Source organism: Protopterus annectens, chromosome 10.part0 (assembly GCF_019279795.1).
Source record: "Protopterus annectens isolate FY-2018-M chromosome 10.part0, PAN1.0, whole genome shotgun sequence".
NCBI classification, from domain to species: Eukaryota; Metazoa; Chordata; order Ceratodontiformes; family Protopteridae; genus Protopterus; species Protopterus annectens.
Window position 1 is genome coordinate 1,825,802,262 of NC_056744.1, and position 24,288 is coordinate 1,825,826,549.

Here is a 24,288-nt window from a genome sequence, read left to right on the forward strand (position 1 = left end):
GTTAGGTTTGCATAATGTGTGATAGGTTTTGCATATTGACTAGTCAATTGCTTTTTGTTACAAACCTTAATTGTTAAAGCTAAAAATAGGTACTTCAAAGTTTGAGCCTTGGTCTCTTGTGTCATCTCTAATACTGTATTAACCACAGAATTTAGTAACCTGACCAGAACAGCACTGAGCAGCATATTACCATCACTGCAGATAATACAATGATATAACGATACAATGATACAATGTATCACTGAGGATGTCTAAACATCATACATACTGGGATGATACAATGTATCACTGAGGATGATGTCACAGTGCACTGATCACCATATTACCATCACTGAGGATGATACAATAATATAATGATACGATGATACAATGTATCACTGAGATGTTCAACAACAACATATTACCAATCACTGAGCATGATACAATGATAACATATCACTAGGGATGATACAACGATGTTACCATCACCAAGGATGATACACAGTGTTATATTGATACAATCATACAAGTATCACTGAGGATGATATGCAGTGCACTGAGCAGCATATTACCATCACCGAGGATGATACAATGATATAGCGATACAATGCTGGAAAATATGAAGGTCTCTCAAACACCATTATATTAGGCTGACTTCAACTACCCAAACATAGACTAGGGCATTACTCCTGGCTCAGCACCTAGCCCAAAGGTTCCTAGATTTATATAAACTCCGATGCTGGAACAACATTTACCCTCCCCACAAGAGGAAAACATGCAGACCTGATCATCACCAACATGGGACACTTATGCTCAAGACCAGAAGTGTGTATCCTCACTGGTAAGATCAGACCATAAACTAACCAATCTCACTGGATATTCACATCCGACCCACCCTGCTTGAAAACCATTGAAATCTTCTCTAAAGCAAATTTCACAGCCACCTCAAAACCAGTGAGATCCTTCAAAGCCCCTGGGCCTGTGAAAATATATTTGAACTGGAATCCTTTATAAGCAGCATTATGAACACCTTCAGGGATACATGGATCCATCTAATCCCAAATACAAGCAAAGACCCAATCCTCCAAGGCAGACGTCCTGTCTGGTGGACCCAGCCATAAACAAACTATACAATAGAGGAGGAAGCTACTACATGATAGAGCAAAATCCCAAAAGGGAAGGCATCTCTGATCAGTGTTAGCAAAAAAACTACTGACACTCATAAAATGCGTCTAAGGCCAGCTTTGAGAGAGAAAATTGCACAGGACACTACAGGATAATCCACCAAAGGCTTTCTTTTAGTTATGTTAAGGAACCTGGGAGGAATTCCCAGATATGCTCAGGAATTAGTCCCAAATGACAAAAAATACTGAGCCCACAGACATTGCCCAACATCTAGCTGACAGGTTCGAGGTGCAAGCTTCTCCCCCCTCCCACCAAAGGCCAAATATCTGTCCAGGCGGGGTGTGCCTACGACATCTCAGATGCTCAGGTAAAACCGCCCTCTCCCAAAGCAAAAACACAGCATCAATGGGGCCAGATGTTGTGCAGGGCTGCATCTCACATGAACTCAGAAGAGCTAAACTAAACATAAATCTACTGTTCAATCTTAGCCTTACACGGGATATGTGCCCAAGAGTGGTGCAGCAGCAGTGGTCTCTCTCCACAAGGTGGTGCCTCAGCGGATCCTGGAGGCTATGCATGCATAAGCCTGGCTTCAAGCTTGGTCTGCAGAAGCTATGGAGAAGGATCATCATGGACCCCTCATAAAACTCCTAAGAATGTTGAGGAACGCTACAGACACTGTATCCTGCCCGGTTTGGCTTTGTTGGGGCGAAGTCCTGCCTCTCTCTTAAACCTAGTCCAATTTCTTTGAAACAGTCTACCAGGCCATTGAGCAGGGAAGGATGGTCCACACAGCCTACCTGGACCTGCATAAAGCCCTTCGATACAATACCCACTCAAGGCATTATAGATAAACTCACCAGCTTAAATATAAGCCCTATGTCACTAGATGGGTTGCAAGGCACTGTCAAGGACAGAGGTGCACATGGTTACAGAATTGCATGGAGCCATGTCAGACTCCAAACCAGTTACAAGTAAGCGTCCCACAAAGGGCTCAGTCCTGGGACCTCTCTCTTACATTAGGTATATATTTCGTGATTATTTTGCAGATAGCACAGGAGGACTGTGGCTGACCAAGTTTGCAGATGACTGCAGACTGAGTATAATCAACTCAGCCGACACAAGCATCCTCAATAGGGCCTCATAGAAACAGACAACTGATTGCCAGGCCATGGCCTCAAGCTAAGCAGCCAAAGGTGTATAGCCATCCTTTGTAAAAACAAAGTGCCCACAAATTACCACATGGGTGGTAATCCATTAAGTAGAAGAGTCATTGGGGACCTGGGGACCCAAGTTGATAACAATCTCTCATTTGACAACCACGTGGCCAAAGTGGTTAGAAAAACATTTATATACTTAATCATGAAGGGATTCACATCTAGATCGGGGAGGTCATTGTGCCTCTTTACTCATCTCTCTTCAGGCCCATAGTGGTACGTGCATACAGGATGTACCAGACACCTGCAACAGCTGGAAGACCCCAAGAGTACCTCACCATGAGGATCAAGGCTCAAACAGATGCCATATGGTGCCCTGTTAAAGGCTCAGCTCTACTCCGTGGCATGCCGCCTCAGAAGTGATCTGTGTCCTGGCGTGTGAAGCCATGTCCAACCCGGAGGTGGACATGCTGCACCTCAGAAAATCAAAATCCCATTCGAGCTACACACTGAGACTTGAACCTCAGCACTGAAATAAATAAGACATGCTGGAGGGACAGATTCATAACCAAATCCCAGACCAGGTTAGGCAGGAGTCCCATTGACTTCTCTTCAAAGAATCTTGATGAGTGGATGGGGAGATCATAGAGTTTACCCAGCTATTACTTCTGTGTCACTGTTAGACAGAGGCACAGTACTAACCCTCAAAAAGGCATAAAGAATTAATTTAAAATGGGTGGCAGCCAAACACACTCTGTGGGCTTGCATAAAATTACCCTGAGGGCAGATACCTAGTATGAACAGACCTGAACCTATGATACAATGTATCACTGAGGATGATACCAGCAGCATGTTACCATCACCGAAGATGATACAATGATATAATGATACAGTGATACAATGTATCACTGAGGATGATACCAGCAGTATATTACCATCACAGAGGATGATACAATGATATAATGATACAATGATACAATGTATCACTGAGGATGATGTAACAGTGCACTGAGCAGCATATTACCATCACTGAGGCTGATACAATGATATAATGATACAATGATACATGGTATCAGTGAGGATGATACTAGCAGCATGTTATGATCACTGAAGATGATACAATGATATAATGATACAATGATACAATGTATCACTGTGGATGATGCCACAGTGCAGTGAGCAGCATATTATCATCACAGATGATGATACAATGATATAATGATACAATGTATCACTGAGGATGATACCAGCAGCGTATTACCATCACTGAGGATGATACAATGTATCAATGAGGATGATGTCACAGTGCACTGAGCTGCATATTACCATCACTGAGGATGATACAATAATATAATGATACAATGATACAATGTATCACTCAGGATGATACCAGCAGTATATTAGAATCACTGAGGATGATACAATGATATAATGATACAATTATACAATGTATCACTGAGGATGATAACAGCAGCATATTACCATCACCAAGGATGATACAATGATATAACGTATCAGTGAGGATGATACCAGCAGCATGTTACCATTACCGAGGATGATACAATGATATAATGATACAATGATACAATCTATCACTGAGGATGATGTCACAGTGCACTGAGCAGCATATTACCATCACTGCAGATAATACAATGATATAATGATACAATGATACAATGTATCACTGAGGATGATACCAGCAGCGTATTACCATCACTGAGGATGATACAATGTATCACTGAGGATGATGTCACAGTGCACTGATCACCATATTACCATCACTGAGGATGATACAATAATATAATGATACGATGATACAATGTATCACTGAGGATGATACCAGCAGCATATTTCCATCACTGAGCATGATACAATGATATAACATATCACTGAGGATGATACCAGCAGCGTGTTACCATCACCAAGGATGATACAGTGTTATATTGATACAATCATACAAAGTATCACTGAGGATGATGTCACAGTGCACTGAGCAGCATATTACCATCACCGAGGATGATACAATGATATAACGATACAATACTGGAAAATATGAAGGTCTCTCCAAACACCATTATATTGGGCGACTTCAACTACCCAAACATAGACTGGGAGCATTACTCTAGCTCCAACACCCTAGCCCAAAGGTTCCTAGAATTTATAAACTCAAATGCTATGGAACAACTTGTTACCACTCCCACAAGAGGGGAAAACATACTGGACCTGATCATCACCAACATGGGGACACTATGCTCAAGACCAGAAGTGTATCCCTCACTGGTAAGATCAGACCATAAACTAATCTCACTGGATATTCACATCCCGACCCCACCCCCTGCCCAGAAAACCACATTGAAAATCTTCTCTAAAGCAAATTTCACATGCCTCAAAACCGAGGCGGAATCCTTCAAAGCCCCTGGGCCTGTGAAAAATATGGCCCAGACTGCAGAATCCTTTATAAACGCATTATATGAACACCTTCAGGAATGCATGGATCATGCAATCCCAAATACAACCAAGACCCAATCCTCCAAAGGCAGACGTCCTGTCTGGTGGACCCCAGCCATAAACAAACTATACAATAGAAGGAGGAAGCTACTACATGATAGAGCAAAATCCCAAAAGGGGAAGGCATCTCTGATCAGTATTAGCAAAAAAACTACGAGCACTCATAAAATCGTCTAAGGCCAGCTTTGAGAGAAAAATTGCACAGGACACTAAGGATAATCACAAGGCTTTCTTTAGTTATGTTAGGAACCTGGGAGGGAATTCCCAGATATGCTCAGAATTAGTCCAAAATGACAAAAAATACACCGAGCCCACAGACATTGCCAACATCTAGCTGACAGGTTCAGTGCAAACTTCTCCCCCCCTCCCCACCAAAAGGCCAAATATCTATCCCAACAGAGTGCTGCCCCCCTGACATCTCAGATGCTCAGGTAAGAGCCGCCCTCTCCAAAGCAAAAAACACAGCATCAATGGGACCAGATGTTGTCCCGGGCTGCATCCTACATGAACTCCAAGAAGAGCTAAACCCAAACATAAAACTACTGTTCAATCTTAGCCTTACTACAGGATATGTACCCAAAGAGTGGCGTACAGCAACAGTGGTCCCTCTCCACAAAGGTGGTGCCTCAACGGATCCTAGAAACTATCACCACATAAGCCTGACTAGCTTGGTCTGCAAAGCTATGGAAAGGATCATCATGGACCTCATAAATAAAGATATTGGGGAACTACAGACACTGTATCCTACCCAGTTTGGCTTTGTTAAGGGCAGATCCTGCCTCTTAAACCTGGTCAATTTCTTTGAAACAGTCACCAAGGCCATTGACAAGGGGAAGGTGGTCCACACAGCCTACCTGGACCTCGCAAAAGCCTTCGATACAATACCCCACTCGGGCATTATAGATAAGCTCACCAGCTTAAATATAAACCCCTATGTCACTAGATGGGTTGCAAACTGGCTCAAGGACAGAACCCACATGGTTAGAATTGCTGGAGCCATGTCAGACTCCAAACCAGTTACAAGTGGCGTCCCACAAGGCTCAGTCCTGGGACCTCTCTTGTTCGGTATATATTTCTCGGCGGTACAGGCCAACACGGAAGGACTGTGGCTGACCAAGTTTGCAGATGACTGCAGACTGGGCGCCATAATCAACTCTCCAGCCGACACAAGCATCCTCCAATAGGGCTTCATAGAAACAGACAACTGGTGCCAGAGCCATGGCCTCAAGCTAAACGCCAAAAGGTGTATAGCCATCCCCTTTGGCAAAAACAAAGTGCCCACAAATTACCACATAGGTGGTAATCCATTAAGTACAGAAGAAGTCATTAGGGACCTGGGGACCCAAGTTGATAGCAATCTCTCATTTGACAACCACGTGGCCAAAGTGGTTAGAAAAACATTTTATATAGCCCACTTAATCATGAAGGGATTCACATCTAGATCAGGGGAGGTCATTGTGCCTCTTTACTCATCTCTCTTCAGGCCCATAATTGAGTACAATGCCCCTTTTGGGATGTACCTTACCAGACACCTGCAGCAACTGGAAAGACCCCAAAAGTACCTCACCATGAGGATCAAAGGGCTCAAACAGATGCCATATGGTGCCCTGTTAAAGAAACTCCAGCTCTACTCCGTGGCATACCGCCTGCTCAGAGGCGATCTGTGTCTGACGTATGAAGCCATGTCCAACCCGGAATTAATGGACATGCTGCACCTCAGAAAATCCAAATCCCATCGAGCTACACACTCGAGAGACTTGAACCTCAGCACTGAAATAAATAAGACATGCTGGAGGGACAGATTCATAACCCATAATCCCAGACCAGGTTAGGCAGAGTCCCACATTGACTCTCTTCAAGAGGAATCTTGATGAGTGGATGGGAGATCATAGGTTTACCCCCGCTATCACTTCTGTGTCACTGTTAGACAGAGGCACAGTATACTAACCTCAAAAAAAGGCATAGCAAAATTAATTTAAAATGGGTGGCGAAAGCCAAACACACTCTGGCTAGGCTTATAAATGCCCTAGGGCAGATAGCCTAGTATGAACCTATGAACCTATGAACCTATGATACAATGTATCACTGAGTATGATACCAGCAGAATATTACCATCGCTGAGGATGATACAATGATATAATGTATCACTGAGGATTATACCAGCAGCATGTTACCATCACCAAAGATGACACAATGATATCAAGATACAATGATGCAATGTGTCACTGAGGATGATACCAGCAACATGTTACCATCACCGATGAAGATACAATGATACAATGATACAATGATACAATGATACAATGTATCACTGAGGATGCTGTCACAGTGCACTGAGCAGCATATTACCATCGCCAAGGATGATACAATGATATAATGATACAATGATACAATGTATCACTGAGGATGATACCAACAGCATATTACCATCACCGAGGATGACACAATGATATAATGATACAATGACACAATGTATCACTGGGGATGATACCAGCAGCATATTACCATCATTAAGGATGATACAATGAAACAATGTATCACTAAGGATGATGTCACAGTGCACTGAGCAGCAAGTTACCATCACCAAAGATGATACAATGAAATAATGATATAATGATACAATGTATCACTGAGGATGATACCAGCAGCATGTTACCATAACCGAGGATGATACAATGATATAACAAAACAATGATACAATGTATCACTGAGGATGATACCAGCAGCATGTTACCATCACCGAAGATGATACAATGATATAATGATACAATGATACAATGTATCGCTGAGGATGATGTCACAGTGCACTGAGCAGCATATTACCATCACTGTAGATGATACAATGATATAATGATACAATGATACAATGTATCACAGAGGATGATACCAGCATCATATTACCATCACCGAGGATGATACAATGATATAATGATACAATGATACAATGTATCACTGAGGATGATACCAGCAGCATGTTACCATCACTAATGATGATACAATGATACAATGAGAGTGTATCACTGAGGATGATGTCACAGTGCACTGAGCAGCATGTTACCATCACCGAGGATGATACAATGATATAATGATCCAATGATACAATGTATTAGTGAGAATGATGTCACAGTGCACCAAGCAGCATGTTACCATCTAAGAGGATGATACAATGATATAATGATACAATGATACAATGCATCACTGAGGATGATACCAGCAGCATGTTACCATCAATGAAGATGATACAATGATATAATGATACAATGTATCACTGAGGATGATACCAGCAGCATATTACCATCACTGAGGATGATACAATGATATGATACAATGATAAAATGTATCACTCAGGATGATACCAGCAACATGCTACCAACATCGATGATGATACAATTATATAATGATACAATAATACAATGTATCACAGAGGATTTAGCCAGCAGCATATTACCATCACCGAAGATGATACAATGATATAATGATACAATGATACAATGTATCACTGAGGATGATACCTGCAGCATGTTACCATCACTGAGTATGATACAATGATCTAATGATACAATAATACAATGTATCACTGAGGATGATACCAGCAGCATATTACCATCACTGAGGATGATACAATTATATAATGATACAATGATACAATGTATCTCTGAGGATGACGCAAGCAGCATATTACCATCACCGAAGATGATACAATGATATAATGATACAATAATACAATGTATCACTGAGGATGATACCAGCAGCATGTTACCATCACCGAAGATGATACAATGATATAATGATACAATGTATCACCGAGGATGATACAATGATATAATGATACAATGATACAATGTATCACTGAGGAGGATACAATGATATAATGATACATTGATAAAATGTATCACTGAGGATGATACCAGCAGCATGTTACCATCACTGAGGATGATACAATGATATAATGATACAATGATACAATGTATCACTGAGGATGATACCAGCAGCATATTACCATCACTGAGGATGATACAATCATATAATGATACAATGATACAATGTATCACTGAGGATGATACCAGCAGCATATTACCATCACCGAAGATGATACAATGATATAATGATACAATGATAAAAAGTATCACTGAGGATGATACCAGCAGCATGTTACCATCACTGAGGATAACACAATGATACAATGATACAATGTATCCCTGAGGATGATACCAGCAACATGTTACCATCTCCATAAATGATACAATGATATAGTGATACATTGTTACAATGTATCACTGAGGATGATACCAGCAGCATGTTACCATCACCAAGGATGGTACAATGATACAATGATACAATGTATCACTGCGGATGGTACCAGCAGCATGTTACCATCACCAAGGATGTTACAATGATATAATGATACAATGATACAATGTATCACTGAGGATGATAGCAACAGCATGTTAACATCACCGAGAATGATACAATCATATAATGATACAATGATACAATGTATCACTGAGGATGATACCAGCAGCATATTACCATCACTGAGGATGATAAAATGATATAATGATAAAATGATACAATGTATCACTGAGGATGATACCAGCAGCATGTTACCATCACTGATGATGATACAATGATTCAGGGACACAATGATACAATGTATCACTGAGGATGATGTCACAGTGCACTGAGCAGCATATTACCATTACTGAGGATGATACAATGATATAGTGATACAGTGATACGCTGTATCAATGAGGATGATACCAGCAGCATGTTACCATCACTGAGGTTGATACAATGATATAATGATACAATGTATCACTGAGGATGATACCAGCAGCATATTACCATCGCTGAGGATGATACAATGATATAATGATACAATTTATCACTGAGGATGATACCAGCAGCATATTACCATCGCTGAGGATGATACAAGGATATAATGATACAATGATACAATGTATCACTGCGGATGATACCAGCAGCATGTTACCATCACCGAGGATGGCACAATGATAGAATGATACAATGATACAATGTATCAGTGAGGATGATACCAGCAGCATGTTAACATCACCGAGGATGATATAATGATATAATGATACAATGACACAATGTATCACTGAGGATGATACAATGATATAATGATACAATGATACAATGTATCACCGAGGAGGATACAATGATATAATGATACAATGATAAAATGTATCACTGAGGATGATGTCACAGTGCACTGAGCAGCATAATACCATCAGTGAGGACGATACAATGATATAATGATACAATGATACAATGTATCACTCAGGATGATACCAGCAGCATGTTACCATCACCGAAGATGATACAATGATATAGTGATAACTGATACAATGTATCAGTGAGGATGATACCAGCAGCATGTTGCCATCACTGAGGATGATACAATGATATAATGATACAATGTATCACTGAGGATGATACCAGCAGCATATTACCATCACGGAGGATGATACAATGATATAATGATACAATGATACAATGTATCACTGAGGATGATTCCAGCAGCATGTTACAATAACGAAGAATGATACAATGATATAATGATACAATGATACAATGTATCACTGAGGATGATACCAGCAGCATGTTACCATGACCAAGGATGATACAATGATATAATGGCACAATGATACAAGGTTTCACTGAGGATGATACTAGCAGCATATTACCATCACTGAGGATGATACAATGATATAATGATACAATGATACAATGTATCACTGAGGATGACACCAGCAGCATGTTACCATCACTGAGGATGATACAATGATAAAATGATACAGTGATACAATATATCACTGAGGATGATGTCACAGTGCACTGAGCAGCATATTACCATCAATGAGGATGATACAATGATATAATGATACAATGATACAATGTATCACTGAGGATGATACCAGCAGCATGTTACCAACACCTAAGATGATACAATGATATAATGATACAATGATACAATGTATCACTGAGGATGATACCAGCAGCATGTTACCATCACTGAAGATGATACAATGATATAATGATACAATGATGCAATGTATTACTGAGGATGACACCAGCAGCATATTACCATCATTAAGGATGATACAATGATACAATGTATCACTAAGGATGATGTCACAGTGCACTGAGCAGCATGTTACCATCACCAAAGATGACACATTGATATAATGATACAATGATACAATGTATCACTGAGGATGATGCCACCAGCATGTTACCATCACTGAGGATGATACAATGATATAATGATACAATAATACAATGTATCACTGAAGATGATACCAGCAGCATGTTACCATCACCGAAGATGATACAATGATATAATGATACAATGATACAGTGTATCACTGAGGATGATACCAGTAGCATATTACCATCATTAAGGATGATACAGTGATACAATGTATCACTAAGGATGACGTCACAGTGCACTGAGCAGTATGTTACCATTACCGAAGATGATACAATGATATAATGATACAATGATAAAATGTATCACTAAGGATGATGCCAGCAGCATGTTACCATCACTGAGGATAATACAATGATACAATGATACAATGTATCCCTGAGGATGATACCAGCAACATGTTACCATCTCCATAAATGATACAATGATATAGTGATATGTTGTTACAATGTATCACTGAGGATGATACCAGCAGCAAGTTGCCATCACTGAGGTTGATACAATGATACAATGATACAATGTATCACTGCGGATGATACCAGCAGCATGTTACCATCACTGAGGATGGTACAATGATATAATGATACAATGATACAATGTATCACTGAGGATGATAGCAACAGAATGTTAACATCACCGAGGATGATACAATCATATAATGATACAATGATACAATGTATCACTGAGGATGATACCAGCAGCATATTACCATCGCTGAGGATGATAAAATGATATAATGATAAAATGATACAATGTATCACTGAGGATGATACCAGCAGCATGTTACCATCACTTATGATGATACAATGATTCAGGGACACAATGATACAATGTATCACTGAGGATGATGTCACAGTGCACTGAGCAGCATATTACCATTACTGAGGATGATACAATGATATAGTGATACAATGATACACTGTATCAATGAGGATGATACCAGCAGCATGTTACCATCACTGAGGTTGATACAATGATATAATGATACAATGTATCACTGAGGATGATACCAGCAGCATATTACCATCGCTGAGGATGATACAAGGATATAATGATACAATGTATCACTGCGGTTGATACCAGCAGCATGTTACCATCACCGAGGATGGCACAATGATATAATGATACAATGATACAATGTATCACTGAGGATGATACCAGCAGCATGTTAACATCACCGAGGATGATATAATGATATAATGATACAATGACACAATGTATCACTGAGGATGATACAATGATATAATGATACAATGATACAATGTATCACCGAGGAGGATACAATGATATAATGATACAATGATAAAATGTATCACTGAGGATGATGTCACAGTGCACTGAGCAGCATAATACCATCAGTGAGGACGATACAATGATATAATGATACAATGATACAATGTATCACTGGGGATGATACCAGCAGCATATTACCATCATTAAGGATGATACAATGAAAGAATGTATCACTAAGGATGATGTCACAGTGCACTGAGCAGCAAGTTACCATCACCAAAGATGATGCAATGAAATAATGATATAATGATACAATGTATCACTGAGGATGATACCAGCAGCATGTTACCATAACCGAGGATGATACAATGATATAACGAAACAATGATACAATGTATCACTGAGGATGATACCAGCAGCATGTTACCATCATCGAAGATGATACAATGACATAATGATGCAATGATACAATGTATCGCTGAGGATGATGTCACAGTGCACTGAGCAGCATATTACCATCACTGTGGATGATACAATGATATAATGATACAATGATACAATGTATCACTGAGGATGATACCAGCATCATATTACCATCACCGAGGATGATACAATGATATAATGATACAATGATACAATGTATCACTGAGGATGATACCAGCAGCATGTTACCATCACTAATGATGATACAATGATACAATGATAGAGTGTATCACTGAGGATGATGTCACAGTGCACTGAGCAGCATGTTACCATCACCGAGGATGATACAATGATATAATGATGCAATGATACAATGTATTAGTGAGAATGATGTCACAGTGCACTAAGCAGCATGTTACCATCTAAGAGGATGATACAATGATATAATGATACAAGGATACAATGCATCACTGAGGATGATACCAGCAGCATGTTACCATCAATGAAGATGATACAATGATATAATGATACAATGTATCACTGAGGATGATACCAGCAGCATATTACCATCACAGAGGATGATACAATGATATGATACAATGATAAAATGTATCACTCAGGATGATACCAGCAACATGCTACCAACATCGATGATGATACAATGATATAATGATACAATGATACAATGTATCACAGAGGATTTAGCCAGCAGCATATTACCATCACCGAAGATGATACAATGATATAATGATACAATGATACAATGTATCACTGAGGATGATACCTGCAGCATGTTACCATCACTGAGGATGATACAATGATCTAATGATACAATAATACAATGTATCACTGAGGATGATACCAGCAGCATATTACCATCACTGAGGATGATACAATTATATAATGATACAATGATACAATGTATCTCTGAGGATGACACAAGCAGCATATTACCATCACCAAAGATGATACAATGATATAATGATACAATGATACAATGTATCACTGAGGATGATACCAGCAGCATGTTACCATCACCGAAGATGATACAATGATATAATGTTACAATGTATCACCGAAGATGATACAATGATATAATGATACAATGATACAATGTATCACTGAGGAGGATACAATGATATAATGATACATTGATAAAATGTATCACTGAGGATGATACCAGCAGCATGTTACCATCACTGAGGATGATACAATGATATAATGATACAATGATACAATGTATCACTGAGGATGATACCAGCAGCATATTACCATCACTGAGCATGATACAATCATATAATGATACAATGATATAATGTATCACTGAGGATGATACCAGCAGCATATTACCATCACCAAAGATGATACAATGATATAATGATACAATGATAAAAAGTATCACTGAGGATGATACCAGCAGCATGTTACCATCACTGAGGATAACACAATGATACAATGATACAATGTATCCCTGAGGATGATACCAGCAACATGTTACCATCTCCATAAATGATACAATGATATAGTGATACGTTGTTACAATGTATCACTGAGGATGATACCAGCAGCATGTTACCATCACTGAGGTTGATACAATGATACAATGATACAATGTATCACTGCGGATGATACCAGCAGCATGTTACCATCACCAAGGATGGTACAATGATATAATGATACAATGATACAATGTATCACTGAGGATGATAGCAACAGCATGTTAACATCACCGAGGATGATACAATCATATAATGATACAATGATACAATGTATCACTGAGGATGTTACCAGCAGCATATTACCATCACTGAGGATGATAAAATGATATAATGATAAAATGATACAATGTATCACTGAGGATGATACCAGCAGCATGTTACCATCACTGATGATGATACAAAGATTCAGGGACACAATGATACAATGTATCACTGAGGATGATGTCACAGTGCACTGAGCAGCATATTACCATTGCTGAGGATGATACAATGATATAGTGATACAGTGATACGCTGTATCAATGAGGATGATACCAGCAGCATGTTAACATCACTGAGGTTGATACAATGATACAATGATACAATGTATCACTGAGGATGATACCAGCAGCATATTACCATCGCTGAGGATTATACAATGATATAATGATACAATTTATCACTGAGGATGATACCAGCAGCATATTACTATCGCTGAGGATGATACAAGGATATAATGATACAATGATACAATGTATCACTGCGGATGATACCAGCAGCATGTTACCATCACCGAGGATGGCGCAATGATATAATGATACAATGATACAATGTATCACTGAGGATGATACCAGCAGCATGTTAACATCACCGAGGATGATATAATGATATAATGATACAATGACACAATGTATCACCGTGGATGATACAATGATATAATGATACAATGATACAATGTATCACCGAGGAGGATACAATGATATAATGATACAATGATAAAATGTATCACTGAGGATGATGTCACAGTGCACTGAGCAGCATAATACCATCAGTGAGGACGATACAATGATATAATGATACAATGATACAATGTATCACTCAGGATGATACCAGCAGCATGTTACCATCACCGAAGATGATACAATGATATAGTGATAACTGATACAATGTATCAGTGAGGATGATACCAGCAGCATGTTGCCATCACTGAGGATGATACAATGATATAATGATACAATGTATCACTGAGGATGATACCAGCAGCATATTACCATCACGGAGGATGATACAATGATATAATGATACAATGATACAATGTATCACTGAGAATGATTCCAGCAGCATGTTACCATCATGAAGGATGATACAATGATATAATGATACAATGATACAATGTATCACTGAGGATGATACCAGCCGAATGTTACCATGACCAAGGATGATTCAATGATATAATGGTACTATGATAGAATGTATCACTGAAGATGATACTAGCAGCATATTACCATCGCTGAGGATGATACAATGATATAATGATACAATGATACAATGTATGACTGAGGATGACACCAGCAGCATGTTACCATCACTGAGGATGATACAATGATAAAATGATACAGTGATACAATATATCACTGAGGATGATGTCACAGTGCACTGAGCAGCATATTACCATCAATGAGGATGATACAATGATATAATGATACAATGATACAATGTATCACTGAGGATGATACCAGCAGCATGTTACCAACACCTAAGATGATACAATGATATAATGATACAATGATACAATGTATCACTGAGGATGATACCAGCAGCATGTTACCATCACTGAAGATGATACAATGATATAATGATACAATGATACAATGTTTCACTGAGGATGACCCCAGCAGCATATTGCCATCATTAGGGATGATACAATAATACAATGTATCACTAAGGATGATGTCACAGTGCACTGAGCAGCATGTTACCATCAACAAAGATAATACAATGATATAATGATACAATGATACAATGTATCACTGAGGATGATGCCACCAGCATGTTACCATCACTGAGGATGATACAGTGATATAATGATACAATAATACAATGTATCACTGAAGATGATACCAGCAGCATGTTACCATCACCGAAGATGATACAATGATATAATGATACAATGATACAATGTATCACTGAGGATGATACCAGCAGCATATTACCATCATTAAGGATGATACAGTGATACAATGTATCACTAAGGATGACGTCACAGTGCACTGAGCAGCATGTTACCATTACCGAAGATGATACAATGATATAATGATACAATGATAAAATGTATCACTAAGGATGATACCAGCATCATATTACCATCACCGAGGATGATACAATGATATAATGATACAATGATACAATGCATCACTGAGGATGATATCAGCAGCATGTTACCATCAATGAAGATGATACAATGATATAATGATACAATGTATCACTGAGGATGATACCAGCAGCATATTACCATCACTGAGGATGATGCAATGATATGCTACAATGATAAAATGTATCACTCAGGATGATACCAGCAACATGCTACCAACATCGATGATGATACAATGATATAATGATACAATGATACAATGTATCACAGAGGATTTAGCCAGCAGCATATTACCATTACCAAAGATAATACAATGATATAATGATACAATAATACAATGTATAACTGAGGATGATACCTGCAGCATGTTACCATCACTGAGGATGATACAATGATCCAATGATACAATAATACAATGTATCACTGAGGATGATACCAGCAGCATATTACCATCACTGAGGATGATACAATTATATAATGATACAATGATACAATGTATCTCTGAGGATGACACAAGCAGCATATTACCATCACCGAAGATGATACAATGATATAATGATACAATGATACAATGTATCACTGAGGATGATACCAGCAGCATGTTACCATCACCGAAGATGATACAATGATATAATGATACAATGTATCACCGAAGATGATACAATGATATAATGATACAATGATACAATGTATCACTGAGGAGGATACAATGATATAATGATACATTGATAAAATGTATCACTGAGGATGATACCAGCAGCATGTTACCATCACTGTGGATGATACAATGATATAATGATACAATGATACAATGTATCACTGAGGATGATACCAGCAGCATATTACCATCACTGAGGATGATACAATCATATAATGATACAATGATACAATGTATCACTGAGGATGATACCAGCAGCATATTACCATCACCGAAGATGATACAATGATATAATGATACAATGATAAAAAGTATCACTGAGGATGATACCAGCAGCATGTTACCATCACTGAGGATAACACAATGATACAATGATACAATGTATCCCTGAGGATGATACCAGCAACATGTTACCATCTCCATAAATGATACAATGATATAGTGATACGTTGTTACAATGTATCACTGAGGATGATACCAGCAGCTTGTTACCATCACTGAGGTTGATACAATGATACAATGATACAATGTATCACAGCGGATGATACCAGCAGCATGTTACCATCACCAAGGATGGTACAATGATATAATGATACAATGATACAATGTATCACTGAGGATGATAGCAACAGCATGTTAACATCACAGAGGATGATACAATCATATAATGATACAATGTATCACTGAGAATGATACCAGCAGCATATTACCATCACTGAGGATGATAAAATGATATAATGATAAAATGATACAATGTATCACTGAGGATGATACCAGCAGCATGTTACCATCACTGATGATGATACAATAATTCAGGGACACAATGATACAATGTATCACTGAGGATGATGTCACAGTGCACTGAGCAGCATATTACCATTACTGAGGATGATACAATGATATAGTGATACAGTGATACGCTGTATCAATGAGGATGATACCAGCAGCATGTTACCATCACTGAGGTTGATACAATGATACAATGATACAATGTATCACTGAGGATGATACCAGCAGCATATTACCATCGCTGAGGATGATACAATGATATAATGATACAATTTATCACTGAGGATGATACCAGCAGCATATTACCATCGCTGAGAATGATACAAGGATATAATGATACAATGATACAATGTATCACTGCGGATGATACCAGCAGCATGTTACCATCACCGAGGATGGCACAATGATATAATGATACAATGATACAATGTATCACTGAGGATGATACCAGCAGCATGTTAACATCACCGAGGATGATATAATGATATAATGATACAATGACACAATGTATCACTGAGGATGATACAATGATATAATGATACAATGATACAATGTATCACCGAGGAGGATACAATGATATAATGATACAATGATAAAATGTATCACTGAGGATGATGTCACAGTGCACTGAGCACCATAATACCATCACTGAGGATGATACAATGATATAATGATACAATGATACAATGTATAACTCAGGATGATACCAGCAGCATGTTACCATCACCAAAGATAATACAATGATATAGTGATAACTGATACAATGTATCAGTGAGGATGATACCAGCAGCATGTTGCCATCACTGAGGATGATACAATGATATAATGATACAATGTATCACTGAGGATGATACCAGCAGCATATTACCATCACGGAGGATGATACAATGATATAATGATACAATGATACAATGTATCACTGAGGATGATTCCAGCAGCATGTTACAATCACGAAGAATGATACAATGATATAATGATACAATGATACAATGTATCACTGAGGATGATACCAGCAGCATGTTACCATGACCAAGGATGATACAATGATATAATGGCACAATGATACAAGGTTTCACTGAGGATGATACTAGCAGCATATTATTATCACTGAGGATGATACAATGATATAATGATACAATGATACAATGTATCACTGAGGATGATACCAGCAGCATGTTACCAACACCTAAGATGATACAATGATATAATGATACAATGATACAATGTATCACTGAGGATGATACCAGCAGCATGTTACCATCACTGAAGATGATACAATGATATAATGATACAATGATACAATGTTTCACTGAGGATGACCCCAGCAGCATATTGCCATCATTAGGGATGATACAATAATACAATGTATCACTAAGGATGATGTCACAGTGCACTGAGCAGCATGTTACCATCAACAAAGATGATACAATGATATAATGATACAATGATACAATGTATCACTGAGGATGATGCCACCAGCATGTTACCATCACTGAGGATGATACAATGATATAATGATACAATAATACAATGTATCACTGAAGATGATACCAGCAGCATGTTACCATCACCGAAGATGATACAATGATATAATGATACAATGATACAGTGTATCACTGAGGATGATACCAGTAGCATATTACCATCATTAAGGATGATACAGTGATACAATGTATCACTAAGGATGACGTCACAGTGCACGGAGCAGTATGTTACCATTACCGAAGATGATACAATGATATAATGATACAATGATAAAATGTATCACTAAGGATGATGCCAGCAGCATGTTACCATCACCGAGGATGATACAATGATATAATGATACAATGATACAATGTATCCCTGAGGATGATACCAGCAGCATGTTACCATCACCAAAGATGATACAATGATATAATGATACAATGATACAATGTATCACTGAGGATGACGTCACAGTGCAGTGAGCAGCATATTATCATCACCGATGATGATACAATGATTTAATGATACAATGATACAATGTATCAGTGAGCATGATACCAGCAGCGTATTACCATCACTGAGAATGATACAATGTATCACTGAGGATGATGTCACAGTGCACGGAGCAGCATATTACCTTAACTGAGGATGATACAATAATATAATGATACAATGAAACAATGTATCACTGAGGATGATACCAGCAGTATATTACCATCACTGAGGATGATACAATGATATAATGATACAACGATACAATGTTTCACTGAGGATGATAATAGCAGCATATTACCATCACCGAGGATGATAAAATAATATAATTTATCACTGAGGATGATACCAACAGCATGTTACCATCACAGGGGATGATACAATGATATAATGATACAATGGTACAAAGTATCACTGAGGATGATGTCACAGTGCACTGAGCAGCCTATTACCATCACTGCGGATGATACAATAATATAATGATACAATGATACAATGTATCACTGAGGATGATATCAGCATATTACCATCACTGAAGATGATACAATGATATAATTATATGATGATACAATGTATCACTGAGGATGATACCAGTAGCATGTTACCATCACCAAGGATGATACAATGATATATTGATAGAATCATACAATGTATCACTGAGGATGATGTCACAGTGCACTGAGCAGCATATTACCATCACCGAGGATGATACAATGATATAATGATACAATGATACAATGTATCACTGAGGATGATACCAGCAGTATGTTGCCATCACTGAGGATGATACAATGATATAACAATACAATGATACAATGTATCACTGAGTATGATACCAGCAGAATCTTACAATCGCTGAGAATGATACAATGATATAATGATACAATGATATAATGTATCACTGAGGATGATACCAGCAGCATGTTACCATCACCAAAGGTGATACAATGATGTAATGAAACAATGATGCAATGTATCACTGAGGATGATACTAGCAGCATGTTACCATCACTGATGATTATACAATGATACAGTGATACAATGTATCACTGAGGATGATGTCACAGTGCACTGAGCAGCATGTTACCATCACCAAGGACGATACAATGTTATAATGATACAATGATACAATGTATCAGTGAGTATGATGTCACAGTGCACTGAGCAGCATATTACAATCACTGAGGATGATACAATGATATAGTGATACAATGATACAATGTATCAATGAGGATGATTCCAGCAGCATGTTACCATCACTGAGGTTGATACAATGATATAATGATACAATGTATCACTGAGGATGACACCAGCAGCATATTACCATCGCTGAGGATGATACAATGATATAATGATACAATGATACAATGTAGTACTGCGGATGATACCAGCAGCATGTTAACATCACCAAGGATGATAGAATGATATAATGATACAAAGTATCACTGAGGATGATACCAGCAGCATATTACCATCGCTGAGGATGATACAATGATATAATGATACAATGATACAATGTATCACTGCGGATGATACCAGCAGCATATTACCATCACCGAGCATGATAAAATGATATAATGATAAAATGATACAATGTATCATTGAGGATGATACCAGCAGCATGTTACCATCACTGATGATGATACAGTGATACAGGGATACAATGATACAATGTATCACTGAGGATGATGTCACAGTGCACTGAGCAGCATATTACCATCACTGAGGATGATACAATGATTTAGTGATACAATGATACAATGTATCAATGAGGATGACACCAGCAGCATGGTACCATCACTGAGGTTGATACAATGATATAATGATACAATGTATTACTTAGAATGATACCAGCAGCATATTACTATCGCTGAGGATGATACAATGATATAATGATACAATGATAAAATGTATCACTGCGGATGATACCAGCAGCATGTTACCATCACCGAGGATTGCACAATGATATAATGATACAATGATACAATGTATCACTGAGGATGATACCAGCAGCATGTTAACATCACTGAGGATGATACAATGATATAATGATACAATGATACAATGTATCACTGAGGATGATACCAGCAGCATATTACCATCACCGAGGATGATACAACGATATAATGATACAATGATACAATGTATCACTGAGGATGATACCAGCAGCTTGTTACCATCACTGATGATACAATGATACAGTGATAAAATGTATCACTGAGGATGATGTCACAGTGCACTGAGCAGCATGTTGTTATCACCAAGGGTGATACAATGATATAATGATGCAATGATACAATGTATCAGTTTGAATGATGTCACAGTGCACCGAGCAGCATGTTACCATCACTGAGGATGATACAATGATATAATGATACAATGATACAATGTATCACTGAGGATGATATGAGCAGCATGTTACCATCACCAACGTTGATACAATGATATAATGATACAATGATACAATGTATCACCGAGGATGATACAATGATATAATGATACAATGATGAAATGTATCACTGAGGATGATGTCACAGTGCACTGAGCAGCATAATACCATCACTGAGGATGATACAATGATATAATGATACAATGATACAATGTATAACTCAGGATGATACCAGCAGCATGTTACCATCACCGAAGATAATACAATGATATAGTGATACATTGATACAATGTATCACTGAAGATGATACCAGCAGCATGTTACCATCACTGAGGATGAAACAATGATATAATGATACAATGTATCACTGAGGATGATACCAGCAGCATATTACCATTGGTGAGGATGATACAATGATATAATGATACAATGTATCACTGAGGATGATACCAGCAGCATATTACCATCGGTGAGGATGATACAATGATATAATGATACAATGATACAATGTATCACTGAGGATGATACCAGCAGCATGTTACCATCATGAAGGATGATACAATGATATAATGATACAATGATACAATGTATCACTGAGGATGATTCCAGCAGCATGTTACCATGACCAAGCATGATACAATGATATAATGATACAATGATAGAATGTATCACTGAGGATGATACTAGCAGCATGTTACCATCACTGATGATGATACAATGATATAATGATACAATGTATCACTGAGGATGATGTCAGAGTGCACAGAGCAGCATGTTACCATCACCAAAGATGATACAATGATTTAATTATACAATGATACAATGTATCAATGAGGTTGATACCAGCAGCATGTTACCATCACCGAGGATGATACAATGATATAATGATACAATGATACAATGTATCACTGAGGATGATACCACCAGCATATTGCCATCATTAAGGATGATACAATGATACAATGTATCACTAAGGATGATGTCACAGTGCACTGAGCAGCATGTTACCATCACCAAAGATGATACCATGATATAATTATACAATGATACAATGTATCACTGAGGATGATACCAGCAGCATGTTACCATCACAGAAGATGATACAATGATATAATGATACAATGATACAATGTATCACTGAGGATGATGTCACAGTGCACTGAGCAGCATATTACCATCACTGAGGATGATACAATGATATAATGATACAATGATACAATGTATCACTGAGGATGATACCAGCAGCATGTTACCATCACTGATGATGATACAATGATATAATGATATAATGTATCACTGAGGATGATGTCACAGTGCACTGAGCAGCATATTACCATCACTGAGGATGATCCAATGATATAATGATGCAATGATACAATGTATCAGTGAGAATGATGTCACAGTGCACCGAACAGCATATTACCATCACTGAGGATGATACAATGATATAATGATACAATGATACAACATATCACTGAGGATGATACCAGCAGCATGTTACCATCAATGAAGATGATACAATGATAGAATGATGCAATGTATCACTGAGGATGATACCAGCAGCATATTACCATCGCTGAGGATGATACGATGATATAATGATACAATGATATAATGGATCACTGAGGATGATACCAGCAGCATGTTACCATCAATGAGGTGGATACAATGCTATAATGATACAATGATACAATGTATTACTGAGGATGATACCAGCAGCATGTTACCATCACTGAGGATGATACAATGATATAATGATATAATGATACAATGATACAATGTGTCACTGAGGATGATACCAGCAGCATGTTACCATCACTGATGATCTTACAATGATGCAATGATACAATTATACAATGTATCACTGAGGATGATACCAGCAGCATGTTACCATCACTGAGGATGATACAATGATATAATGATACAATAATACATTGTATCACTGATGATGATACCAGCAGAATGTTACCATCACTGATGATGA

The 24,288-nt window shown here is 38.0% G+C and overlaps 1 protein-coding gene across 1 annotated transcript in view; it reads right to left on the reverse strand.

Moving 5' to 3' along the window:
• The window catches only part of LOC122814070 (active breakpoint cluster region-related protein-like), a 1,143,696-nt gene that overhangs the window by 318,918 nt on the left and 800,490 nt on the right, over positions 1–24,288 (reverse strand). The gene's annotated exons all lie outside the window — the stretch shown is intronic.